Here is a 7,038-nt window from a genome sequence, read left to right as displayed (position 1 = left end):
CTGCTTATTGTGCCCAGATCTCCCTTTCAGACCCTCAGCTCCAATCCCTCAACGGTGGTTCTCAACCTTCCTAATGCCACGACCCTTTAATACAGTTCCTCATGTTGTGGTGACCCCCCAATTTCATTGCTACAAATTGAACATAATTAAAGCATAGTGATTAATCACAAAAACAATATGTAATTATATATGTGTTTTCTGATGGTCTTAGGCGACCCCTGTGAAAAGGTCGTTAGACCTCCAAAGGGGTCGCGACCCACAGGTTGAGAACCGCCGCCTCACAAGACCATGAACAGACACACGCTGGCTGCAGCTGCTCAGAGCTCTGCAACTAGGAGCTGCCGAGTGACCAGATTTGAGGCAGCTTTATTTCAGGCTCAGGTGAAGGGTCTTACTTCCTGCAGATGGGCGCAATTGTGAAGTTGTTCACTTCATGTGATTTTGGTGTAGAACCGAGCAGACTGGGGTGGAGCCTTGTGATAGAATCACCTACGAAACATTGTTTCTCATAACAGTGGGGGTTCAGAAAGAGTCTCCCACTCCCAGCCACAGCTTGCCACCTGGTTTGGGGTCGGAGGGTATGGCACAGTAGGGAATGCCCGGAGAGTGCGGAGGACTTTTAGAATGACTGAGCTGGCATGTCTATTAGTTGTTTTGTGGATGAAGATTTTTCCTTTTTTTTTTTTTTTCAGGCAGCAAATAAAGCTCTTAGAACTCTTGGCAGTAGCTTTGGCAAGACTCCAATGAGCCAGCCTCTTTTGAGGACTTTGACCGGGGCCAACGTGGTCTATACTTCCAATTAAAAAAGAATCGAAAAGGTTTAAAAATAATGAGGAAAAAATCACAACATACTGTGACTCTCAGGTGGGATCACACCCACAGTACTTGGTGGCAAGATCCCATCTGTCTCCCGAGAGATGCGAACCACGTCTAGTGCCGTCTCTCATCCCTGCAAAAAAGTTCACGTCCCGACCGCAGATGTCTAATATGTGTCATCGAAAGCGTGGCTTTTCCCTGAACTTGGCAGCCGGAATGAGTTGACTCCCACCTTCTTCTGGGATCAATACCAAATCCCTATGGAGAGCTGAATGGCTTTTGAGGAAATCTCGTGGACTCAGGCGAAGATCCTGGGGTGGCAGGTGTTGTGGGGAGGATGAGAGAATTGTAGTTTGTGAAGGGAAATCAAGGGAGCAAGAGGATCTCTCTTTTCTTATCATTTTTGGAACTCAACTCCTACCACGTCACATGCCCCACGGCTGTATCCGGTGTTTCTGGGGCCAGTGCCGCCGTCCTGTCTGCCTGCAACGTGAGGAGGTGAAGCTTCCCTTGAAATGTGCAGGGTGATTAACCAGTGGGTCAGAACAGAAAGCTAACAGGCAGTGTTATTTTCAGTAGTATTTGCCTTGGACCATGTTTCCAAATAAAAGCTCTTGAATGCAGTGCCGTTCTGTCTGCAGGGCTGGTTTCTAGAGCACGAGAGACAGGCAGCACATGATATCAATATGCAAATAGAAGCCACAGGTAATACTGGCGGACAAATTCTTGGTGGGATTGAACTTGTGGATATCAACTCTGCTCTGTGGATTCCTTCCTCCATCTCTCCTACCTCCCTCCATCTCTTCCTCCTTCCTTCTTTTCTACTTTTCTTTCTTCCTTCTATCCTTCTCCTTCCACCCTGTCTTGATATGATATGGTTTGCTTTTATTTATTATCATTGGTCTAAGTCAGTGGTCAGCAAACTCATTAGTCAACAGAGCCAAATATCGACAGTACAACGATTGAAATTTCTTTTGAGAGGCAAATGTTTTAAACTTAAACTATATAGGTAGGTACATTGTTATTAACTTAATTAGGGTACTCCTAAGGCTTAGGAAGAGCCACACTCAAGGGCCAAAGAGCCGCATGTGGCTTGTGAGCCGCAGTTTGCCAACCACGGGTCTAAGTGATTTGTTCTATTTTCTTGCCTGTAGTACTGACATTAGTTATTGCATTGTTCAAATTTTCTCATCTTTACATTTCTACACAAGGTAAGCGTTTTCTTGTAACTCCTGGAGATGTAAAGATACAGTCAGTAAAAAAAGTAAAATAAAGATAGAGATAGAGATAGAGAGAGAGAGAGAGAGAGAGAGAGAGAGAGAGAATAACAGGTGTATGTTTTTATATAAGTAAGGCCATAGCACAGCATCATAGGACTTGTGTGTGTGTGTGTGTGTGTAAAACAGGGTAACAGAATGTCACACTATGAGTGCCTGAGACTCAATACACAAGAACAGATTAGAAAAGTAATATAGTCATAGTAATTACTTTCATCTGGCAAAATATTTCAGTCAGCAATGACTAGCAATAAAATAAAATGATCACCTTTAGTGTATCTATTACAGAAACAATTGCCTAAAATAAGAATGGTTTAAAATACCTGGTGGAATATAAAGCATTTATGCAGGAGTCTCCTCTCTCTCTCTCTCTCTCTCTCACACACACACACACACACACACACACACACATTTCTCACAGTCTACAGACTGAGTTAACAGTAATTTACCTGAAATATAGGGCTGTTTTTTAAAGAAAAAATTCTAATTAAGAATTTATCAGTAAATATACTATTATAACTACTGTCCTTTCAAAATATTTTCTTTCAGCTTCTAAGGTTGACAGAAATCACTTATCTGCTCCTTAAAAGATTCCTATTCTTTTCCCCCCACTTTTTTTTAAATAAATATAGTGAATGTGAAACATCATTAATCCAGTCGTAATATCATCTGATAATAGCTAATCCCTTCTTAGGCACAGCTTTTCTCAGGCCTTTGGAATGTAGAAATGTGCTTTTCCTGTTAGGCATTTTATTTAAGCATCAATCTATTCCTAATGCTAATTGTCTTTTGTAAAATACCACAAAGCAAAATGAATACTGTCTTCAAAGTTCCTTCCCTGGGAGTCCCGTGCCATCCTGCAGCTGGGATTTTGTATGCTGAGGTCATGGATCAAGGGCAGCTCCGTGCCTGCGGTTTGGACTCGGCTATCGGCTCTGACAGGATGATGCAGCCGGCACTGAGATCCTAATCGGTCAGAAGAAGTCTATTAAGTTTGAGCCCTTAAGCTGTCGCAGCCAAATCAGGGATACCAGAGTTACATTTGTTTTTGTGATGACCATTCGTTTTGGTCAAGTGAAGAAATTGCGCGTGTGGATTCTGTGGCTTTAGGGGCAAAATCGGTGAATGTCACGTATCTTTTAGCCCCTCTGCTTTCTCAGAGACATTATTGAGAAGACGCGTAGGGAAAAAAATCATTTTTATTGAAGCTGTTTATAAGTCACCTTGATCCTAAAAGAAAAGAAGCAAAAGAGAATCATCAGAAGCTCGTCCGTTCTTTCTCTTGGTGAACAGTAGGGCTGGGAAGGCCTATGCTCTGAGGCGCTGGGGACAGAGGGTATGCTTCTGGGGAAGGGCACTGACTTAGTTAACAGCCAGGAATGAGCACAAGACTTTCATCTCGGAAACTCTTCATGCTTTTTCTAAACCAGTGGTCTGGCTGCATCAGAAAGATCTGAATCTTTCCTCTCAGATCTAAGATTACAGCTGTATATTCTGTTGTTGGTGGGTTTTTTTCACTGATAAAAGATAGTTGGCTTAAGAACAGTGCTGCCTGGGGCTGGCATCCTGACCCATAGCAGCCAAGAAAGCAGAATTATTTTTTCTTCCAATTTTCTTCTTTAACATACTTGAATTTTTAATTAGCCAGTGAAAGTGTTTCCTTGTGTTACAGTTGTTGATCTGAAGTCACTTCCTGGTAAAACAAATGGAAAAAGAGGTGGCAATCAGTATGTACAGTGTTCTAGCAGGACAGTGGAGGGCTAATGTGCCTGGCAGAGAAGACCTCAGGCATTCCATTTCACAGATGGAAAAACTGAGGCCCGAGCAAGTACATGTCTTGTTCAGACAACTGACAGCAGAGAAATTGCTAGAGTCTATTTCAGTTCCCATAAGAACGCTCTTTTTACCACCGACATCCAACAAAGGCTTTGTCACCTCCTGTAAGAACAACATTTTTCTTAACTTCCATTGTTCTAATAAGAAGAAGATACATGTCATAGTAGGTATTCTGTGGCTCCAAGGTCAGGCTGACTGGGATCAGAGCCTGGCTTGGACACCTGTCAGAGCTCCTCAACTTCTCTGAGTCTCAGTTAACTTGTAAAGTGGTCAAGAAAATTGTTCATTCCTCAAAGGTCTGTTGTAAAAATTCATACACAGGACTTTGTACCGGACACGGCACATTCTAATTACCTTATGCAGGGTGATTATCTAACTTTGCCGCTTACTGCCAACCTGCCCAACCTTAGGGGGAAGGAAACGCTAAGCCACCCAGGAAAAGAAAGCATGCATGAGTATGACATAGAAAATAATACATTTTCTAAGATTGCATTGTGAGAAGTGAAAAAGTATAAAAATTATGGTATTTCAAATTGGCATACCATTATGTTGCAGTACTGCTTGCAGAGAGATGTAAAAATAAAGTATAGATGTATCTTTTCTTAGTCAAAGCTGATATATGAAAATCTAGATTTAGAGCAAGATTGGTTATAGGGTCATTATTTGCTTTAGAAAGCTATTTGGCATAAGGTTACTTTAGGAGGGAACTTCCCTCATATCTTTAATGTAATATTTCATTTGCTGAAAAAAAAATCACATAACTTTGCAAGAACTCATTTCATGCATAAATTGAAGTACATCTGTTGAATGTATAGAGGAAAATTGAAGTAGAATGAAGGAGAATATAGAAAGGAATAAGATAATATGAAAAATAAAGTAGCAAGAGAACATGATGCACTGAAAATTCATATTTTGTAATTAATAATTATTAATAATACAGATTCAAATAAATTATTCTGTGTGTGTGAGACAGAGAGGGGTTCGAAGAAGAGTGAGAGAGAAAGAGAGAGAGAGAGAGAAAGAGAGAGAGAGAGAGAGAATGTGAGTCTGCTATCACTTCTCTATTTGTCTTTCCGTTAGGCTGTGACCTGACTCCTCCCAAATGGTTCATATATTGGCACGTGCGCGTAAAATGCAGCCACATGCACTCTTGTCCTTTCAAACCTCATTGATTTTGCAGGTCATTCCCTCAGCCTAAACTTTCTTCCTCAACACTCAGCCAAACTTGGTGGCTTACATCTGTATCTCTCTCAGGCTAGGCGCCCCTCTTCTGGGGAGATCTCTTGGATACTCCAGGACACTCGGGGAAACAGCTTTTGGCTGGCCATTGGCCTACCATGTTCCTGACGCAGGTGCTTTTGCTGTGAGGAAGACCAGAGTACATGCTCTGGGATCCAGTACCTGATTTTGAATTCTGGTTCTATATCTGACTTGAGGTTTGCTCTGGGGCATGCGGACTGATCTCTCTGGGCTTCGTCTTGTTCATCAGTACCCCGGGATAATCAAAGCTACCTCATATGGCTTCTGAGGGGATTTGATGGAATATGCGAAGCCCTTAGCACTGTGCCTAGAAAAAGGTTGGGACACAGCACATGTTCACATCCTTTCTGTGCACTGCTTTCATTGTAACTGCTGACTCCCTCCTCTGTTTCCCATTAAGCTATGTGCTACTTAAAGGAAAGCATTGGATCTCACCCAGCTCATATTGCCAGAGCCCATCTGATCCATACAGAGTGGGCACCAAATGCCTATATATTTGTAGAATCTAATTGAGACAAACACAAGAGCATATATTTCATGGAATATGGCAAGCCTTGGAGTAAAGCTACGTATAAGAAGAGAAAGAACAAGGGGGTAAAATAAGTCCAAAAGGCACATGTCACTAGAGACTCTCCAGGTTGCCCCCAATTAATTAGCAAGCATTCTTTGTAAAACATTTGTTCAACCAGTTTTGAGTCACCCTAATTACACTTATTTTTTTCCTTCTTCTTTGTCTTCTTCTTTTTTTTTTGTCTACAATTGTGTTATGCAGTAATGTGTTAAATGTCTTGATAATGCTGAGAGCCACTTCCCCAAACTATTTGGCTAATCATTCTATAAAACAGGGGAGAAAAAAGAAAAGAAAAGAGGGAATGGAAAAAGGGAGTGATGTTGGTAGGGAAGGGAGTATGGGAGGGAAGAAGGGAGGGAGAGATTAACTTCTATTAGTTGAAGATCACTACTTCTTTCACTAACCGCAAACAATCCATGAGTGAGATAATCAGTTCTAGAGTTTTGCTAGAAGTATATCCTAGATATTTGCCTGTTTTTGTAAGTTAAGTTTTCCCTTATGGCCTGGCCAGTGTTGTTAAGTGGTTGAGTAGCATCCCATGAACCAAGAGGTCACCAGTTTGATTCCCAGTCAGGGCACATGCCTGAGTTGCAGGAGGCAGTCAGACGATCAATGATTCTCTTTCATTATTGATGTTTCTATCTCTCTCTCTCCCTCTCCCTTCCTCTCTAAAATAAATAAAAACATATTTTTTTAAAAAAGCACTTCTTCTTACAGACCATACTAATCCCTGGGCATCTGTGATTAGACCATAATTCTAAAAAAAATCATTGATTAGGCTTCCACAATCATATCTCTGGACCCCCATATTTTTTAGATTCTTTCAATAACCTGAGAGATCATTTGTCTGGTCTGGAACCTTGAACTCATTTGAAACAACTAGGTTGTATTTTAGTTGGTCTTGACTTACCTGGGGCCCCAGTTCACTCTCTACTTGCTCTGCCCTCTTCAGTTTGAAGATCATTTTTCCTGATGGAGACCATAGAGTCAAAACAGGAGTTTAATAGTCTGTTTTCCCTGTGACATCTGCTAACATTTTGCTGCATGCCCCAATCAATGTACCTATCCCTTTGTTTTTCTTTACACACAGAACTTAACATAGCTTTCTGTTGTCCTTGGCAGTTTTTCAATCTATGGCCAAGCTTTACCTATCCTAACAACCAGCACTTTTTTATACTGGTTCCTCACCGTCTATTCAGCCTTCCATTTTGGGTATGTGTCTCTTTGTGTTCTGCATTCAATAGTTTTTAAAAGGGAGAAAGAATGTATATATATATA

General features: G+C 41.3%; 1 long non-coding RNA gene across 2 annotated transcripts in view; it reads left to right on the top strand.

Annotated features, from left to right (window-relative positions):
• Positions 1-7,038, top strand: part of LOC102766899 — a 352,974-nt gene that overhangs the window by 273,491 nt on the left and 72,445 nt on the right. The window lies entirely within an intron of this gene.

This window comes from Myotis davidii, unplaced genomic scaffold, assembly GCF_000327345.1.
Source record: "Myotis davidii unplaced genomic scaffold, ASM32734v1 scaffold6, whole genome shotgun sequence".
Lineage (NCBI taxonomy): Eukaryota > Metazoa > Chordata > Mammalia > Chiroptera > Vespertilionidae > Myotis > Myotis davidii.
Note: the sequence above shows the minus strand (reverse complement) of the source record. Positions and strands in the feature narration are given on the sequence as shown.